This window comes from Aythya fuligula, chromosome Z, assembly GCF_009819795.1.
Source record: "Aythya fuligula isolate bAytFul2 chromosome Z, bAytFul2.pri, whole genome shotgun sequence".
Lineage (NCBI taxonomy): Eukaryota > Metazoa > Chordata > Aves > Anseriformes > Anatidae > Aythya > Aythya fuligula.
In genome coordinates this window covers 28,745,549-28,767,234 of record NC_045593.1, presented here as the reverse complement: position 1 = coordinate 28,767,234, position 21,686 = coordinate 28,745,549, and positions in this window count along the sequence as shown.

The window sequence follows — 21,686 nt, the reverse complement described above, 5'->3', positions numbered from 1 at the left end:
ACATTACAAACACATTCACTCCACACACAGAGTCACAAAACCTAACAATGGACAGAATGGCTGGAGAGATGAGCAGCCTCATGAAACAGGATCAGTAGAGCCCAAGCTGATAAGCAACAAGAAATCTTTAGGACAGGCTCTTGTGAAATCACAGTCATCCCCCCCGCCCCAAAAAAAAAAACTTTTAATGACAGCCTGCTGTCATCACAAGACTTGCACCCATTACATGAGCCGTGCCTCCTCTAAGCATCTCTGTGTGTCTTTAAAGGGAGGGAGTACAGCTGAGGGAAAAATAGATTAACTCACAAACAAATAAAGAACTGGGGCAGAGGGAGCAGAGAAAACTTTGAAGAATTTTGCGTTATTTTCTGACTTTAGTGACTGCAAGAAACATAATCAGAAAGTTAACCAAGTTAGTAGACTGGGTAGCGGTTGTCAGTTTTGCTATCTCAAATGAATGTGACAGAAGTTTGTTGTGATGGACAGCTTCCTGAAAGAGGAGGGACAAAATAATACCTGTAGCAACATGAAAGCTCTGTTCAGAGGAAGAGTTTAAGGAAAGAAGACAGACTTCATGGGAGAAAGAATAAAGTCTGGACGATGCATTTTCTTGTCTTTTTCTTTCCTTTTTATATGTGACAGAAAATGGAGAATGCTGTTCCCACTGAATGGAGCAAATCTCCGGAGAATTCTCCAGGTACTTACCGGAACAGTTGTGCAGGCCGTTTGTGCTGAGGTTAAAAGTTAAACCTAATTTTAACTTTAAAATCATGTTTGAAAATTTGATTGGGCAAAACAGAGTCCTCAGGGCTAGCCAGAGAGTCAAATGATTAAGGTTCTGCTTGGAAGAGTTCATAAAAGAATTCCCAGTTTGGGCTTGACAAACTTCCTTTCTCACCTGTGGTTTTTGTTAGCTTCCTTCTACCCTTACAAGAACAAATCTGACTTTCTGAAGCTCCACTGCTTGTCATCATTAAATGAAATGAAAAGCTTTTGTTAACCGGTTTGAGTTGTTTGACTGTGATGAAATAGTTTTGATTAGAGAATGTTTTATGTTACTTTCCAGAGTTTATTTTTCCTTTTAAAGGTAATATGAGACCATAGGTTAGATTTAGAGTTTTCTTAAGTAAAGTAGTTTGTCCAGAGGCAATAGATATTTTGGTAAAGGAAAAGCTATCTGTCTTCACTTGCATTATGATTGCTGCTTGTCCTCTTCATTATATGAAATGCATTTTACCCACTGTGTTTCCAATACCATTAGCAGTCACGACTTGCCATTGACCCCTTTAGGACAAGTACATGCTCTTAATGTGAGCTTTGTAATTACTTACGAAGCAACAGAGCTGAGCTACTTTCTGATTCTGCTCTGAGGGGATTCATAACACCCCACAGGCAGCAAATAGACATGTTCATTAGCCTGACATGGAAATGGAGAAACCAGGAGTGAAAAGACTGTAATAAGAACTGCACTCATCCCAAGCAATATTATTTGGATCCAATGTGTAGCACAAAAGGGGTGATAGACAAAACAGAGGAGACTCAAGTCTGAACTGGAGGTTTGTATACAAAAATTTTAAATCTATACCATCTCCGTTGTGGGGAGTGTAGTCCTTTAAAGAACGACTACTACTGAGAATCAGCATTACTGCAAATAACATTGATCAGACATATCAAGGACTACTACATAACTGCAGACAAACAGGTTGAGATAAATATATAAATAGCAGGCTCCCAAGGTTCATGACATGTGGGTGCTTCCATCACACAGCGGGCACTTAATACTCAGGTGCAATATTTAAGGGAAGTTCAAAAATACTTGGCTTAATGCATGTGGATTCCTTTAGTGTACATGCACAGAGAAAACAATAATATTTATTTTTGAACAAGGACAACCAAGAGTGAAAAAAACAGGAGTCAATTCCAAAGAGGAAAGGTGTCCATAAAATGAACAAAGCATCATTACAGGTCTCTATGTGAAAGGTCATCTCAGATTTCAGTATCTTCTGTCCCATGGACAATTAACTGAGCTTCAAGGTAGGCTCTGGACATTGTAACAGTACCAAAAGTAATGCCTGCTTTTCTTCCCCTCCCTGAATATTTTTGTGAGGCACCGATGTAGGTACCACTTCCACAAACCCTGTTACTGATTTTATGGATACTCCACACCTGAACAGGGTGGGAGAATGCTGCTCATCTGAACTCAGAGCTAGTTGGGAAACCTAAAAGTCATTTGATGCTTGGGTGATAAACATCACCAGAATGCGCTGGATGCCTCCTTCATCCCACAAATCTACAGTGACTGCATCACACCTGCATCAGGCAAGCCTGGCCAGTTTCCTTGTATAGATCAGAAGTAAGGCCCAGGGACAGTTGGTGCAAAGTATCCCAGTACAAGACCATCAACACTTATGTACTGGTTTTGTGAGTAGTTACCCACTTTCTGTACTAAATATCCGAGCTACCAGGAATACTAGGAAATTATCTTTTGCTGCAAAAACATGAGAAAAACTATTTCCCATAAAACTTTTCATTGAGAGCCTGGGATATGACCAGCTGATCACCTGGGGAACTTGGAAATGTGACCCTTTTAAACTCTGTATTTAGAGTCCTGGAGGGTGAAGAAGTACTTATATTTTTATATTTCCATACTATTTGACTCTACATCTGTTTTAAAAGAAAGTGACTAATAATGAATGACCCATGTATATTTCATCTCTGTGTATACATTCTTCTATAATTTCTTCTATAATTTACAAAGTTGCTAAATCAGATTAGAGTTTTTGATCTCGGATACTTATAAAAGCTAACGTAACTGTCCATTGAAATATTCCACAGATGATAAATTAATAAACACGTTAAAAAATAAAAATAAAATAAAATAAATAAATAAATAAATAAATAAATAAATAAAAAGCCAATCTCAAGAAAAGCCCAGGGTTTTTTATGTCAACAGCCATGGACTAGAATGCACCCAAGAATGAATGAATGATGCTTGAAACCCCAGACTGTCATTTAGTGTTCACTTAGCATTTCCTTGCAGGTCTAAAATCTCCCTGGCCTGTCCCAGGGAGCCATATCCTCCCTGGGATATCCTCATACTGTCTTGAAATGTAAACCCAAGAATTACCATTATTTTTGTCACCTGACACTGTGCAGTGGCAAGACTTGCTAAAGTCTACGAAAGGGGCTAACATCTCTCTTCAGGGAACTAGAGCTTGTTTAGTTTTGAACACCAACATGAAAGATTAGTTTGTCAACTAGTGGCTTATGGTCTTGTTGTAGTACTGGAAGCTCTCCTTTCCTTAACACTCTTTCATTATAATATATATATCTCCTTAGCATTTGTGTAAAAATAATACAAAATGCTGAGCTGTCACAAAGCTTTTTATATGTCATCTGCCCATGCATCCCTTTAGAGAGAAAAATAACTCCTACCACCTGATCCACTGCCACTTCTAAGTACACATATATCATCCCTCATTCAAATGAGTACAGGCATTTCTTACTAACTGCTGGTTTTGATTTGCAATGAATATGAGGATTCTGCCAGAGCATAAAGCCTTTGTGCACCCCATTGAAAGGAAGAAGAGATGCAGAGACATCTGAGCTGAGATTAACAATCTGGTCTGTATGCTCCTTCTGTCACAAAATTTTGTAGGAGACTTGAAGAGACTGTAAACCTCCCCCAGAAGCTCATGTCCTGCTCTGAGGAAGAGGAAGGATGTGACAGCAGCACACTCCCCCTGAGTCACAGCAATTTAGATGGTGCCCCATGTTTCTCAGTGCACCTTACTACAGTGTCTAGAGATGTGAGACTGGAAAGAGATGACATATTAAAAACTTCTGACTATTCTGTCATTACTATTTTTATGTGGAGGAGGAGTATTTATCTTGCTGAAATACTACTTGAGAAAGTATATGGTGCCTATATTTAATTTAAGTTGAAAAGAACCACTGAGCATTTGTGGTCCAACACCCCACTCAGAGCAAAGCCGATTTTAAAGTGAAGTCAGGTTGCTCAGCCCTGCCCAGCTGAGTTTTGTTATCCCCAGTGACAGAAATTTCATCACCCCTCTGGTTAATCTGTAGATTAAAAAGCCTAATCCTTCCTGACAAAAGACGTAGACAAAGGTACAGCTAAGGCATACTGCCTAACACCCAGGTGTTGCTTGCACAGAGCTGTAGAGAAACAATTCTTGGGCCATACTAGAAGTTTTGCATCTACTTTTCACACATGCCACACCTCTGATGTACTCCTTTGCACCCCTTCTTGCACACACCTAAGGGTCTCAGACCAGTTCTAAGCAAATGATTAGACCAAAGTAAGTGCATCTCATTTGATCTTTGCCTTTTTGTCCAGCATAGTATCTTCTTTAAAAAAAGTCAAAAACATACCATGGTCATGGCAGCACTGACCTGATTAGTTTAGGGAGGTGAACTACAGTTGTCAGCTTCATAGGTTCGTTGCATTTAAATCAAAGAGCATTCTGTATGCTTTTTCTGATTTTTACTAACATCTACATTTCTCTGTGTTCTGATTGTTCGAGACCAGGTGTTTCCTTAATATACAATTATTTGTGAGTGTTAGCACTGTGAAACCAGCAGCCTTGTACAATACTTTCTGCTGCTTTCCTTGAGAAGAGCTACATGGTCATGAGGACTGCTTTCCTAGAAGTGTGCCAGTTCTGGGTAGGGGGTGAGAGCTGTGTAGAGGAGTTTGCATTTAGTCTGAGTGAGATCTGCCAGCTAACTCAGTGACCAGGAAGAATTTTTTATAAAAATAACATTTGTGTACTATAAACTGAGGATGTAAAAAAGAACACACATCCAGCTGCAAACACACTTCCTCATGTGTTATCTTAAATTAAATACCAGAGAAATTCTGGAAACACCCAAGCAATTAACTTTGTGTTTCCATAAACTCCACAGACACAATGTGAGGGACTGTGACGAGGGCTGAGTGAATATTTTGAGGTGAAATCTAAACCCACTTAAACCAGTTACATTCAAATTAGTCAGCTCACCATGTATGTTCCAGCTCAAGGTATCCTTGCAGAAATGCTGTAAGAGAGCAGTTTTCTCCCAGGTATTTTTCTCCAGCCACTCCCTCTTCATGGCAGTTGCCCAGCACCCCATGCTCTGTCCTTGTGTACAGCAGTGCTTCCTGAAGCAGTGGAGGAGATGAGGTGTGACAGGCTAGGATCTCCTGCCTGGGCTTCCTCCAGCAGGGCTTCTGCTGCTGGTGGCACGAGGCAGGTCAGAAATGCCACCTGTAACCTGTTTGGTGGTTGTGGGAGGGAACAGCAGTAAGATGGGGACTTCCCATATCCTCACCGAGAGCTACCACAGGTGGAGAAGGAACAAGGTTTTGTTGAGGTGACTTTTTTCAGTGTTTGAAAATTGAAAGCCATGGTTAAAAAATGAGTCAGCCTGTATGTTGTGATAGAGGCAGGGTGCTAAAGGAAAGTCACAAAGAAAGAAAGGGGAAAAGATGGTTTTCTCAGAAGCAGATTGGGATGGTAATGGACTGAAAAGACAGAGAAAGACTAAAAAAATGTGAGCAGAAGGAGTAAGAAAAAGAAGAAACTACAGCAGAAAGTCTTTGTCAGACTATCATGTGGTCATGATAGCAAAGCAGAGGTGGCAAAGCCCTCAGCAGAGGTGCATTTTACCCAGACAAAAGAAGGAGTTTGAAAAGAGGTAGTGGGGAGTGGGAAATTTGCTTCCACATTTCCCATCCCCTTTGTATGAGCATACTCAAATACTTCTTAAGTGTGAAGGCAAATCTAATGTTCATTTCCTCTTTCCACACCAAGTCCCATCACAGCATCAACTGCTCACATGTCAACAGCTCTGAGGACCACACACAAGCACCAGAGCTCCTGGGTGCTGTCTCCTATTTTGATTTCTTTCAACTACTAGCAAACGTGAATGAGCAGTCTCCCGGAGAGCTCCCACACACTTTTCTACCAACCCAAGCCTCTACAGTGGTTAAGCCAAGAGCCTCTTGGTTTAGTGGTTAAGCTAAATGCCAGGACTATGTATTGAGATCAAACGACAGAAACCTCTCCAAAACCTAAGTTTGCAAGCAACTCCTGCAAGTCAGATGCACTGCACTAGAGAGTAATTAAAGCGTTATTCTTCAACATTGGGCAAGTAACCTCAAGGCCATGAAGCCAGGCATATTGGTATTCACCTTTGACATCAGCCTCACTTTGTGAAAGTAAGTCACAGATACCACTAATGCCGATACGTTTGCTAAGTAGACCTAATGAGCCCCTGATACTGTAATAGCTTGTTTCTTGACATCATCCTAGCAAATTAGGGGCACCAAAGGTCTCAAGTCACACCCCAGACCTTGTGACTGTGTTTGTGTCTGCATATTTCTGCAGCATCTGAAACATGCAACTAGCCTTGCTTCTGCTGCAGCAGACTCTTTGGCAAGTTCCTGGCTTTCTTCTGTCTCCTTTCATCCCTTTTCATCTTTGAAGACTTCCTTTTAGCTATACCTGTCTTTAAGCTATTTTCTACATGTTGGTTCTGTGACCTGTCTTTATTATTTTTCTCTTCATTCTCCCTAGGTTCCATATGATCACATTTCACTTGTGTATTTGTCATTATATGCCAATGGGTGACATCCCTAATCCCACATTCATTCCTCTGTTCAGGACTTTAAGAACTGCAGAGGTGAGGCACTTAACAAATCCCACTATTATTATTTATGGGATCCTTGCTGTTCTACGTGCAACACAAAAATAATACACAGTGGACTTTGATTTTATTCCAACACTCTTTTATTAATTGTAACAGCATAACAGTCAAATGCATTAAAAATGTGATGTAGCTAAGGAGTTTATTAACAGGAAAAAATTGACACTAGTTGTAACTTATATTGAGACTTGAGTGAACTAATTGGCAAAACATTCAGATTTATTTTGCATGGTGAGAACATGATCACTGCATATTTACAACAACGACTGAAGATAAGTACATTCTGTAAAGTGCTACTGAAATGTATTTCCTTCATTTCCGTGACAGCAAAAGGAAGCAATGAGTGCCTTAAATCACAGAAAATATTTATGATATGAAAGATAAATGGAAGCCACATTCATCTACTGCAGCATGCAGAGTGGCCAGTATTTTACAAGGTTCAGCTAGAGTTTATGGGAAATGATCCCAAAGGTACTTCTCCTGGGCTGTGCAGCAGGTTACTGCCTACTAGGCCCTACAATGGTCTCCTCACCAGGGTGACAACTTGGTATTACACTTCTGACAGGGATTACTTGTGGAAGGAAAACATAATGCAAGTTTGCTAAATGGTTTTCCTACAGCAAGTCACAACACTGTTTTTTATACAGGAGCGTACATCTTTGCACATAAAGTCCTGTGCACTTTGAGAAATAAACCATGAAAGGAAAGCCAACCTACTAGCTGCATGCAAGTTGTCACTCAGATAAAATTTTTAAATGTACTAATTTTGTTACTTTCCTTTCTATACACCATAAACAAAACAGCAAAACAGCCCTTGGGATGTCACCTAAGAAACTGCTAAACATCAGGTAGATATTTGAAAGTACTATTAGTAAGCAAACCTGAACTCTGGAGCAGTCTCACTGGACCAACAGTCTCACCCAGAACAACAAAACTTATAAACAGTTATCCACATCACCCTTTGACCAGGCTTTCAATAACTATGCAAAGATCTCACATCCAAAACTGAATGGCAAGAACAGTGATGCTTGCAAGAACAGCACTTTCTTCCTTTCCAGACTAGAATAGAAAAACAGGAGACTACAACAAATTAAAAGAGATTTCAGTACAAAAAACACATCTGTCTCTGAACAGACGTTATTGAATTTTCATTTTGGAAAAATGCAAAAGGCTTTAGCTTGAATTGGTTCCACTTTTGGGTGTCTATCTGCAAAAATAAAATAAAATAAAATAAAATAAAATAAAATAAAATAAAATAAAATAAAATAAAATAAAATAAAATAAAATAAAATAAAAATAAAATTGCAACATTACAGCTGTATTCTTTACCACATTTTCTGCCAGAAAAGCTGAACCTCTGGTTTATATGAATTATGAATAGCCAGCATAAAATCACTGTGATACACCTTTGCACTTAGTGTGCCAGAGGAAATATTGGACTAGCTCAGGAAGACACCACAAGAAGTCAAAAAAAAAATCAAAAACATCTTGATATTTTCTGAAATTTGAAACATATGGCAATGCCCAGCTGAAAAATTGGAACAACATTCCCAGAAAGCTTGGCTGGCTGAATCCACCCTCTGCTCACTGCTTCTGCTTAGATGTTCACCAGAACGTCCTGAGCATTCTCCCAACCTGAGGACCACCCCCTCCAGGGTGACAGCACCAGACCCCATGCATACTACATGAAGGTTCAACCAGAGTAGCCAGACAGCACTCTTATGGGTTTGTCTTGGCTGCAACTGAAACCCAATCTGTAGAAAAAAAGGCTAGGGCTTACTTTTTACTTAAGAAGGGCCCTCAGGTATTATAATACATTTTGGCATATATTTTTCCTTGCTGTTGTTTAGAATAATCCTTTGGAAGCTTGAAAATGAAATGTGTTTGGTATCTGATATATTTTTTTCTTTTATTACTGACAAATACTGATTTATTATGGTAGGTCTGTAAGAAACACAGCTGTTCAGAAAATTATATTTTTCCCATATGAAAAAAATATGAAAAATTACTTCCACCTCTTTTTAATTATTTTTCATGTTTTTCAAACAGACACTTGTCTAGGTATCAAAAAATACAGAAGAAAATTTTTATGGAAGAGGATGATGTTTGGTTTCGCTAAGATAAGTATTTTGAAGAAAATTTTGGTTCCATTGGAAAGACATGCTCCCCAGGAAATATTTCAACAATTTTTTTTTCAGTGACATCTGTAACAAACACAATTTAACTGTAATCTCTCTCTTTTATTTACTTTCAGAAGAACTTAAAATACACAATGAATTTTGCAATTATATGCAAATAAAATAGCTACAGTTTGAATCAAGCAAAAATTCCTTAAAAAAAAATATGCCAGAGTGGAATCCTAAACAGGTATGTGAAGGTACTGATTTAGATTAAGTAATAGAATGAGTTGTCATTTAATTAAAACCATTTATTTAGGAAGGAAGGAATGAAGGAGGGAAGGAAGGAAATGTCTTCAGTGTTTCAACATGATAGACTTTGCACTTCCAAAAGCTTCTGTCACACTTCCAAAAGCTTCTCTGACCAGCTGATGTGTGACCACAGTAGGCAAATCAAAGGGTGTAGCTCAAGCCATCCACCTCACAAGAGCTCTTTAGTTTCTTTCTTCCCATATTTCTCTAAGCTGTGAAGGAGTGTATGAAAAATGTTTATTTCCTCTAAAAAATAAATTCATTTCCATGGAGTCATTCATTGGTTTATTCTTTTCAAGTCAAACAGAGTAAAATTATGCTGAGTTGAGATTTTCGTAGTGTTCTTCAAGGCAAACACAGGTGCAATTGATCATAATTATCCTCAGTTGATGCTCCATGTGTTTTCTCACCCAAGATAGTAAATCAATTACTGCAGAGCAAGCCCAAATCAATATCCTTGATGTTAGTAACAGTATCTGTAACTTTTGCACATTAAACAATATGGCACCTTTATCATAACCAAAAAATGGGTCATGAAAGAAGAACAGGCTGTTGTTTCAAGACCGAAGTATCAAAAGCATTTTTCAAAAAGAACAACATATATTTGAATTATGTTTTACTTTAACAATTTTGATGTGCTGTCATTTGTACACTTGTTTTTTAAACCTCTCATAAACCTCTGAAATCTGCAATGTTTTTACAGTGATAGATGAAGTATCCTCCAATAAAAATCCTGTCTTGGAAAAAAAATGTACATAATGTTAATGTTCTGGAAGGTGACTGAACTATTTAAATTTTATCACCCAAAAACATTTATCCTGGAAAACAAAGATCCTGCTTTGCCACTTGACAAGCTTCCAGGGAGAAAAGCACATATGAAGAATAAATCTTTCCAAGTGGCAAAGCTGGAGACTAACAGGAGCTACCACAAGTTCAAGGAGTTCCCTCTCGTCTTTCCTTAGCCTTTTGACTTGACTGCAGCCTGAAAGATTAGAAACTATTTCAGATACAAGATGACTGGGGAACTCAGAAGTTTCATGCTCATTTTCCTGTTCAGGATCATACTAGCATTCAGTAGTCTAAGAACAAAGGAGCTGAAAGATTGGCTGCAAGATGCTATTGTAAATATTGCCTTTCCTTGAGCAATACAAGGTGCCAGGCAGACACTCCTTAGGCTCTGCCACTTGCAAGTTGAATGAACCAGCATGTACAACTCACATAAGAACTTATGCATGTTGCAAATTCAGTTTCAGCAAATATGTACATATACAGTTTTCTCCACACCTACACAGGTGCCAATAAAATTTGATGAGCAGGATATCCCTGGGAAAGAAAAAATCATACAGAAAGAAACAAGTTTGGCATGGCTAAAGCCAAGTAATTTAGCAGTTGAGTACATCATTGTATAAGGGATTTTTCACAGTGTTTGCTCAGCTACAATAAAAAGAAGCAAAGTATACCACTATGTAATATGTGTCACCTACTTACCTTGTCCATACATGTAATACATGGTTGCACCTGCCCATTTTACAGGTTCATCTTGGCAATTAATGCTTGAAATTCTAACTGCATATCCCCAAGTGGGAGAAGGAAGAAATCAACAAGAATTGAAAGTGCTTGCTTTCTGGCTTGCCCTGCCATATTGCCAGATGAGGTCAAAGGAGGAAAGGATCTCAGGAGGAAGCTGCCTGCAGTGGAATGTCAAATCACAAGTAAGAAACAATAAAAGTTTAGACTATGTCAAATTAGGCTGCAGCTGAGCTGAGGCAAACTAGGAACATGCCCACACATATTGCTGAGTTTCAGCTGATGGTGGTAACCTTTTGAACTTTTGCTTGGGTCAAATTTTGTTATAATAGCTCACAACTGAGATACCAAAACTAAAATACAGACCCAGCAGATTAAAGAGGAGCACTTAATGGTCTGGCTGCCTGGATAACTATGCACTGACAATAATGGTTGAGGAGCAGTTCTAAAGTTCAGGTTTTTGAAGCAATATTGAATGGGATAAATTGTGGTCTCTTTAAATGACTGAAGGGGATTTATGCAATCAAGAAATGTCAGCCTTTGAGAGGGACATTCTAGAAAGTATCTTATTATGAACATCAGGGCAGTTTTTCACTAGTATATACTGTGCTGTATAGGGGAAGGTTTCCTTTGAGAGCAGTGAATATCCCTTTTTCTTATTCTAATATACCAAAAAGCAAACTAAACAAATGCAAAACACATGCTATCAAGTAGAACCTACATCCATATATACTCTGTCACATGCCAAGTACCTTTTGACCTAAAAGAATAAATAAAGAGACATGATCACCACCCGTTTGATTGGGCAGGAACATAAACACGTGTTTCTGCTGTGTGGAGTAAACCAGCTCTTTTCTTGTTTACATTTCTATTTCAGCAAATCATGTAGAAGCTATCTCCTGCCTTCACCCCTTGCTCCTTGTGCTCCCATAGACCACACTCTCTTTTCTGTGATGTTTCAGGAAACCAAACACCAGTGCTAGTGATGTAAACTCATTTGTTCACAAAGTTCTGCTTCAATGCAATCTAGAGGGGGAGGAAAAAAAAAAAAAAAAAAAAAAAAACACCTTAAGAAACTTAAGATAAGGTGACTAGTTTTTTATGGTATCAAGCCCAGAGCCAAAATCAAGAGATCTTTTTGATAGAATGACTTAATCAATCAGCAGAGGAAAACTCTTTTAGTATGAACTTCTTTTCTTCCATGGAGACTCTACATGTAATAATATCACTAATTTATTTGAATGTGATTTCTGAAAGACAAATGTTAAATATTAATATTGAAATATAAAATATTCAATATCATATTTCTTTTCATAATCTTTATAGGGAAAGACATCTTTTGTGAAGGTATGACTTTATACCTTTATTATATCAATATCCTAAAAGTCAAGTTATTCCAGACTGAAAGAAGCCAATACTTCTGAGGGAAAATATGTGTATATATATATATATATATATATATATATATATATATATATATATTCTGCTTGAAATTCAATTGTACAATCTTCTCTCCATATTGTCTCACCTCTGTTTATTGAGACTTCCTGTGGAACTAAGACTTTCTTTCCCATCCAAATCAAAGAGTTTCCTTTTGAGCAATTTCCGTTCTGAAGACCATGAAGTACGCTTCATAGCCATTAAAAGTTACAAGTATTGGAAAAGATTCAGTGGACCATAGATCATTTACAAGCTTTTCTGTCACAGCATCAAAGTCTGAGAACTACATCTCATAATGTTATTTCCTGTCCTCTATTGTTCCTACAAAACTTCTGAACATCAAAACACCTTGAACAATTCAAATATTAAATCAGTAACAACAGAAATAGTTACAAAACTCATTAGTTTAGAAAGAAATTCAGCACACAACTATCACTTTAAGAAAGTCAGCTCCATCTCTCTGATATTTCTTAAACCCACCTGCTCCTCACATCCCAGTTGGCTACAGGGGAACTGTCTTCCATGTCAAATACCTCACCCAATCTTTTCACACTTCCAGTGCGCATGAGGGTTGTGAAGACTCTTGCCAAAATGGAAAGAGCCCAGCAGAAGTGAGTCAGACTTTTACAAAGGCAAGTTTGACCATGAGAAACTCTTCATGTTTTTTCATGAGAAACTGAGGTTTTTGGCACAGAATAAAATAGAGTCTAACTGAAAATAGAAAGAATAAGGTAATTTTAGGCTATGGAGAAATCAGAGATGCAAAAAAATTACAATACTTCTTTGAAGAGATAACCTACTTAAATAGTTATTTACAGACCTCTTTTGTAGTAATGCGGATATCACTATGGACTCCGTGAGGTTGCTGGCAAGCCTTCCTCTTAGGAGCAAAATCTCTGGGGATGAGGTTTGACTTCCATTTTCTTAGTCTGTGCTGCCTCTTGATCTTCTTCCAGAGATGTTATACAGAAGTTCTGTGAGGCTGAAGGGGTGCCAAGCCAAGAAAGCCATTCATTTCCTTCAAAGGACAGTTTGCTTCTCCTTTCCAATCAGGAAACCAGCTGATGAGAAGTGGAGTTCCTGACTGCTGCTGCTGCTGGTTGTTGCCCAGTTTCTGGTCCATGTTTTGAGAGTGAGTGGATAACTGGGAGAATGCCTGGCTGGGCTCAGCCCCAAACCTGGGTGTGGGAGGTCGCGGCTCCTGCTGTCTGAGCCACACAGCAAGCTCCCTGGCCTTCCCTGCCTTCCCTTTTCTTTGCTCCCTCTCTCTTTCTCACAGCCTCATACTCTTCTGCTCCTGCAGATCACCCTAGCCTCCCCTTCCTATTTTTATTTTCCCTTGAGTGATGAACAGAGCATCAGGTCCAACAACTGGAAAAGGGCAGAGATTATCAAGGCTGCTGACCACAGCTCCTGACAGCAGGCCTTCTCACTTCTCTGCAAGGTAGTCGGGGCACCAGCTGTCCTGTTCATCCCTTTACTGGGAGGCTTTCAGCCCTATAGACACAGCTGAGGCAAAGCTTGGCAAAAGCTCCAGGGGATGTAATGGTGGAGCTGTTAACTCTAGTGACTCCTACAAATTTTGATGCATGGTTATCCAGGTCCTCTCTGATATGCCACAAAAGGTTGTAAACTTCCCCATAAATATGCTGCATTTGAGATCAGGTGCAGATCTGCCATTTCTGAGTGTTTTTAAATCTTACAGAAACTTTAGAGTCTTAATAATTGCATGCACAAGAAGTTCACAGAATCACAGAACAGCTAGGGTTGACAAGGACCACTGGAGGCCACCTGGTCCAACCCCTTGCTCAAGCACCCAGAGCAGGCTGTATAAGACCATGTCCAGGCAGCTTTTGAAGGTCTCCAAGGAAGAAGACTTAACAAAATTTCCTCAATGCCATGCTCTTTCCTTCTCAGCAGTAAGCATAGGCTTTTTTTTTTTTTTTTTTTTTTTTTTTTTAAATTCAGTTTTAAAATGAAAGGAGAAGCAATGCAGTTCTTGTGACAACAGCCCACAATGAACACTGTTTACACTCTCAACCATCTTAACCCCTATATCAATACCATCACAGGGGAAGTGATTGAGAAGGCAATGCCATTACAGGAGCCATTTTGAATATGTCCTATAGCTCCATGTTTCCTATCACTCTCTTGGTTAGAAGTGGTGTTAAAAAATAATAATAATAATCTGTAAATTACCATAGTTTTTGGTATTAATGATTCTTTAAATAGTCTGTGATATTACACTAAAACTGTTTACAGAAAACTCATGTTCTATCTGAGGTGTTTCTTCGGTCAAATTCTGAGGTAGGTATAGATAAATATGGTTTAATTGCTGCAAAACCAGCACTACCATGCTGAAACTGTGAAATGTTAGCCTGAAGTGGGCAAAAGTAAGAGGAGGACAGAGAAAGAAAAAAAAAAAAAAAACACTGCCTGCCATACCTGTAACAGCCTGTACTTTTCTATGGACAGAATGATTTTTTTTTTCAAGTTTGCAACCTGAATAATGAATTAGCCACCAGCCTGCTTTTGTGCAGCATGCACAGAAATCACATTATCTCTTATCCTCAAAACAAGCTTTTCATCTCCATTGAAATGAGTAATGAAAAACACTTCACAGCAAGTTAAGGCTCCCTCTGAATTCCCACTGCACTTTTAGGTGTACAGTTTGGACGCTCCCAGCTGAAAAAGATTTTACGTGGGTGGTCACTTTGCTGATTGCTAATGTAAATGCCACTGCTGGTGTAACAGGAGCAGCTGCGAAGGAGAGCTCAAGAATGGCTACTGAAAAACTGTTACCTGTAAGACCTTTGTGCCACAGCTCTGTGTGCTTTCACTGCAGTATTGAACAGTCATTCAAACACAGTCAACAATACACATTTCTTTTTAGCATTCAGTATGTTGGTAACATTTGTCTATCACAAAGGTGAACTTGCATATATACAGGGGAAAAAAAAAAAAAAAACAACTAGAGTTTGCTTGAATAAACATGTTTAACATGCCATGGCATCAGTCCCTTGCTGCCAGGAAAGAAGAATTGAAATGATACATTTTTCATCCCACACTAATCCACTGCTGTAATGAATGGCCTGTTAAACACCCTCCAACACTGACAAGTCAGGAAAGACGAGGTTGTTCAGGTCTCTCTTGCAACAGTGAGCACTGTTAAGTTAACAGACATTGACTTCAGTGGTTTCTTAGTATGGCTGCAGAGAGCTATTTGCCAGCTAATTAACTTCTGGCTGCTTGTCTGATACATCCTAAATCACGGCCGTGACTTTTCAGGGGCAGGGTCTCAATGGTCTGCAAGGTCCTTCCCATCTGCAGCTGTGACACTTGCATGTCACTTGCTCCATTTTATTGCCGTATGATTTATTATGACACATGAAATCATTTTAAGTTGTCTCTGCTCTCTCTTCCCTTCTTCTCTGGGTCTTTTTGCCATGATTATACACACCACTTCCTGCTTCTTTTCCAGGTATATTACTTATGAGAAAACAGGAACGTTTGTCTCCTTTTTTGTTCACCTGACTAGAATTCATTTTCCCCTGAAACACTAGCCATCAAACAATTGCATCTTGTGTTCACTTGGCTAATTGAGTTCCCTGGGCTATTTGCAAGCTTAATACCTAGAACATCTTAAACCAGAAGCAAGAATGTCTATTGTTGAGGTATTAAAGCCATTGAACTGTACCAAGTTCATTACCCAGTTACAGGAGCCAGCCATTTAAAGGTCAGAGACTACCATTCCGAAGCATGGCATATGCTCAGGCAGGTTTTCCTATCTGCAGTGTAGTTCAGGACTTTCAAAGCTGGGATTAGCTGCTTTTGGTAATGTTTTTCCAAGCTGGCTGTAGACAGTATGATTTTAACTTCTCTCTGGTTTGTTTTCAGTCAACAGTGGTAGCAGAAATTATAGTATAGAGTATTACAGCAGGAACTCGTTATCCCTGAAAATGGTTGAGCAAAAGTGACACACACAAATTGTTTTCTGTGATTATATTGGTGAGTAAAGTTCATATTGTCTATAGTCAAAACAAATCCTGATAACACTTCATCTTTAGACAGTTCGTAGCATGGAAACTTACCTAACACGCTCCCCTGAATAGCTTTATTACAAATTCCTTTTTCCTCTTTCTTCCTTTTTACTGTTGCAAAGTAAATTAAGGTCTCGATTATCCTTTTTATTTTTGTTTCAATATTCACCATTGTTGACAGTTATATAGTATTTATCCTTTTAAGTGTTTTCAATACATCTTCTTCAGCTGTGGGGCCATGAATAACCCATTCCTGGGCAAAAGCCTGCTTTGTGATGACTTTTATCCAACTTCTTCAAAGTTAGTATCAACATTGTATCCCAATACTGTAAAACTTCCCAGGGGAGGCAGAGGAAAAAGAGAACTCCTGGCTTTGCTCTGTCCCAGGCAAATGCAGTGGTTGGTGTATGTCTGCTCCTTTCCCAGGAGCTCAGTGCAGACCCTGAAGTAGCACTTTTGGAGAACAGTGGGCGACATAGTCCTTTAGAGAAGTTTGGCATTAATGCAGGTCACAAGGGTATCAATGCCAAGGTCAAGAACCCTGGGTACAGTCTTGCAGAATGCCAGACATCATTTCCATTGACAGATAGTGCTGGAACAGTGCTTCTGAAGGAATTTCAGTCTAGTTCCTCTTTGCACATCAGAATATCTCCCTAGATTTTGCACTAAATATGGTTAATCTCAGCAAGTTGTTTTGTTTTGTTTTGTTTTGTTTTTCTCTGAAAAATATCTTCTTGTGTTTAGCAGAAAAGAGCAAACCAATTTTTCTTCCTTGCAGCCACAGAACAGACTTCTCAATTCAAACTCACAGGGTAAAATATTAACAGAGTGAGTTACTTAATAAAAGCTAGAAAAATAAAAGTTACATCCAAAGGGTTATTCTTGTTATTTCACTTGCAAATACCTCCTGATATCTAGGAATAAACAATTTCAAAGCACTTTTGTAAAGAAGAGTTAGAAGTGAGACACCTAACCTTTAAAAACACACAGCTTGAAACAAAAGTTATATCTAGAAGCCAAAAGAAAAAAAAAAAAAAAAAAAAAAAAAAAGTATCATAACTCCAGGTGATGGATTAACATATTCCAACATGGATTTAAATTGTCATGCCATGCCAATATGCTGTCAGTCATGAAAGATTAGTCTGGCATTGTGAAGATTTTCATCCAACAAAAGTACCGAGAAGTTAAAAGTATGCTGTCTAGTTTTATATCAACACAATGTAGAGTTATATTAAGTAAATATGAAGAAAATTGTATAAGAGGTATAATTGTTGACATACAGGTTTAGATACAACAAAGGGAGCCTTTTAAAATGTCATTGCATTCAGATAAGAAAACGTATCTTTTATCACGTTAGTAGAAAGGGGGGCCGTCCTCAAAGTATAGTTTCCAAGAAAAATAGACATTAACTCACAGGGAAGAGAAATTTCACCTTTTCACCAGCTTAATCCACACATGTTTTAGGGATACCTGATACTTTTATTTATGTGTTTCATATCCTATTCCCTTACAAACTTGTTGTTAGCTTAAGTAGCAGGGCCTGTGAAGGTATGAAGGTGCTGACGCTGAGCAGCCTAAACGTGGTTAACAAGCACGCGCTGTGAACACCACAGGGATGGGGGCAGCCAAGGCACCCCCGGCTCGGGTCTGCAGATGCTGAGCTGCAGCCAAAGCCTCCTGTGCCCTGCCAGGTTGAGGCCACAAATACAGCCCCACAAGAAGGCACCCCACGGGAAGGGTGAGATGCCAGGAGTGGGAAATGGCCAAAAATCAGGTTTTTCTGTCAGAATAGGAAATTTTTTTTGTGTCATTCGCAAGCAAAAATACCTCAGCATCCTTCTTTTGCAGGATGCTCCCTGAAACAGCTTGGAGAAATGCAAAAGGTTTAGGGTTGCAGGGTTGATAGTTTTTGTTGTGTGTGTTTTTTTGTTTTTTTTTTGTTTTTGTTTTTTTTTTTTTGAGTTTGAGCTTAAATTGCTACAGGAATTGAATGGCAAGCTGGTTATGGAGGCAAAAACCCTTAATTGCTGCCACTCCACACACTCACCTTGGTGGGAGTATGATAATACATGACTGACCACGTGAGGAGTTCATCTGTGTAGCCAGAGCATGGGACAGGGAGCCAGGAAATCCTCAGTCCTAAACCGGCACCCTAAGACTGACTGCTCTTGTGGCTTGGCCAGCTCACTTAGACCTCCTTGCTCAGCATGTTTGTTTCTACTGGGGAGGTCAGAGATGAGCAAAATTCACAGAGTGCATTCAACCCAAGGAAGGGCAGCATGTGGTGACACACTGCACCACTGCTCACTTCTGCAGGGGAGGGTTCCCTCCCTTCACAGGGACTGATCCTGGGCAGAAACAGAAAACTGTGAGGATCCACTGCCCTGCAGGGGAAAGGAAAAGTGCTTCTCTCCAGAGCCCATCCATTGGCTCCATCATTCTAGTGAATCTGAGCCCAGCTTAGATGTGATGCACACGTGGCAGCAATCAGTGTCATTAGAGGCCAAAAGAATGGGAAAAAAAAGCCCATGTGCTCTTACTGAGAAGCTCTTGCTGCATGAAACAGAGGGTATCAGCCTTGGAGCTCCCCAGCACAGGCAATGCTCATCACGTGCCAGCCTGTGTCAAAGAGGAATGTACGAGTAGAGCAATCACACAGTTGAAATGCTACCACCACAAATGACTCCAGGAAGGTCCACAAACTTAACTCACCACTCTTGGCAGCAAATTTCCATTTTGACCCATTGCTCTTTAGACAACCTTTTTTTCTGACTGCCTTCCTCCAGAATGTCCTAAGCTGAGTTGGCAATGATTGTCAACCCTTCCTGTGTCTACCTCTGGCCTTGGAGCATAGCAGATTCACTGAGCACAGTCCTCATGCCCACCTGGGATATGATGCCTTTGCCTCTGCTGTTTTTTGCCCTGCCCACACCAACCACTGCAACCTGGGGACCTCGAGGTGTCCATAACTTCCCTCCTTGCCTCCCTCCATCCAAGTTGGTGTTATTTCTTTTTCCAGAGAGGTTCACCAAAGCTCAGTTCCTACCACTCAAATTTGCATGACGTTCGTAGGGGATGCAGCCCCTCCATACCTAAGTCCCCAGTTTGAATTCCTACAAAATATTCCCATTACACACCTGTAGCATTCAGGTTAATACATAACCAGCAACCTCAGCAAAAAGGGCAAAGAGGAAAACTCTTTCTCTCCTCAAGTAATCCATCCAGACCAGGGTGGAGATACAGTGGCTGCAGCCACTGTGAGAAGGTTTAAAGAGCCACCCTGAACTCTGTTAAGGCTATGAGTTCCAGATTACTGTTTCTGACCTGTTGCATTAGTCCTATATCTGCCTTTTGCAAGCATGGAATTCAATGCACTGCACTTCAAAAAATGTATATTTTAAATACTTCACCCCTGAAAATGTACTTGTTCTCACCGTTTCACAAAAGGCTGATGCCTTTTGCACAGCTGCCAACAGTCTTCACACCCCCTTGCATAGCCCACCTGTGTAAACACTGGCAACATATCTCTTTGTGAAGCACAGGTAGGGTCTTGTGGCTTGATAATGTGTGAAAAAGGGACACACCATTTCTTTGCAACACAAGATGTAGATCATCCAAGTATATCAACAGTTACTGTGCATTTGAGGGCAGTTTTTAAACTTCTTTTATAACTAACACTTTTTTTCAAGGTATTGTATGGAATATGGCTGACATTTCCCACCAAATTAGTATTTTTAAAGCATCTTTAAAGGTTTTGTTTTTAAATGGCACTACAGAAGACACCTGATTTGCAGAAAACTCAGCATCCCCTCTTATTTGCCTTGTTCTGTTTCTTACTTGAGTCAAATAACACATTTTTATACAAATGTTCCTATTGCTTTCAAGGAGCCTAAGCATGTAAGAATGTATTCACCATAAACTACAGCTGGTGAATATATTCATCCTATTCTTTCTTTTTCTTTTTTTTTTTTTTTTTTTTTTTTAATTTCTATGAAGGGTTGGACATTAATCTGGTGAAAATGAACAGACAGCAAGAAGCTTGTTATGGGAGAGGTTTTATGAACACAGTCTGAAAGATGGTTGAGGAACATCCAAGGTCTCAGAATCATTGTTTCCAAGACGTCCTCTAGAATTCACTAGCTGGTATTATGAATTTGGGATTTACAAGCCTTATGTGCTACAAACAGCTGTACTGAAGAGGAAAAAAAAGAGGGGGGGGGGGGAGGGGAATATGGAGGTAGAGAAACTTAAACTACCTAACACTGCAGAAAACATGTGAGTGCCTTAGAAAGGAGGAAGAGGATAACAAATGAGCTGTTTTGAACCTGCTCCACAGCAGAAATCCTTTCCTTAACAACTTGACAAAGAATTGATGATGAGAATATGTTGATCTTTCACTTTGGACTTTATTGTGGTCTCAGAGAAGTTCTGTCCAACAAAATGCTATCTTCTCCAGTAAAAGCAATTTGGAGTCACTCCAGCTTGTGAAGAGTTGTCTGGATGTGGGTTTATGCACCAGTTCCGGCCTCCATGTATCAACTTTACGAGGCTTTTCATGGCTAGAATTTCTCACACTTGGTGATGAGAAGACAAATTATAACAATAATATTAATAGGAATAATGACAACAACAACCCACAGTAGGGCTGCCATTCAGCTCTTGTTCTGCTGTGAGCCCAGCCCAGCACCTACAGCAAGAGGAGTGTTTCTCCACATCGCTCAGAGGCTGCACACAACCATGAGGTACTCTGGTGCTGAAATGCCAGCAAAAGGAAGAATACCCAACTCACTTCCTGCATTGCATAACTTAATTTGAACTCTTAAAACAGGCTCATTATTTTGCTGTATTTTAGATGGCATCTTGAGACAAAGAAATGCAACTTGTCTGTTTATCCAGTTGCCAGAGAATAAAACATTTCAAGTGCTACTTCAGGAGAAGATCAAATAGTTTAATTACGGGGGAAACCATGGCTAGCAAACCTGCTTATAAACCTTGTTTAATCAAAGAAAGCACACTGTGTACTAGCCATCAAGTTTTAACAACTGCAGACTGGAATGTTACCTTGCCTATGTCCCATCTTAGGACTGTGAGCACAGGGAGAGGTTGTTAGCACATCACACTCGTTTCTATTTTCTCCCAGCTTAAGGAGAAGAGAATGAAATCCAGACAGTGCTTTAGACATTCCCTGCCTTTCATTCAGATTCAGCCCCAGATTTACTGAGGCTCTTCTACAGAGAAAAGCATGTACCACTGGTAGGAGGGAGGTTTTTCAGGCAGATCTGAGGACAGTCGCATATTGGAGCTGGTCTACACTGTGATGCAAGTGCATTGTGTCTGAAGGTACAGAGAGATACAGAGACCTGAGTGTCTCCACTGCCATTTGTGGGAGGGAAAAATACTGGACATTCGTGCTTCTTCCTCATGCACAAAGAGAGCCTGAACACTTTCACCTTTGGAGAGATGTAGGGAGTACATTTGCCTCTGTGTTACTTCTTTCACATTAAAATGTTTTGGGGCTGTACAGAAGAGGCTATAAACA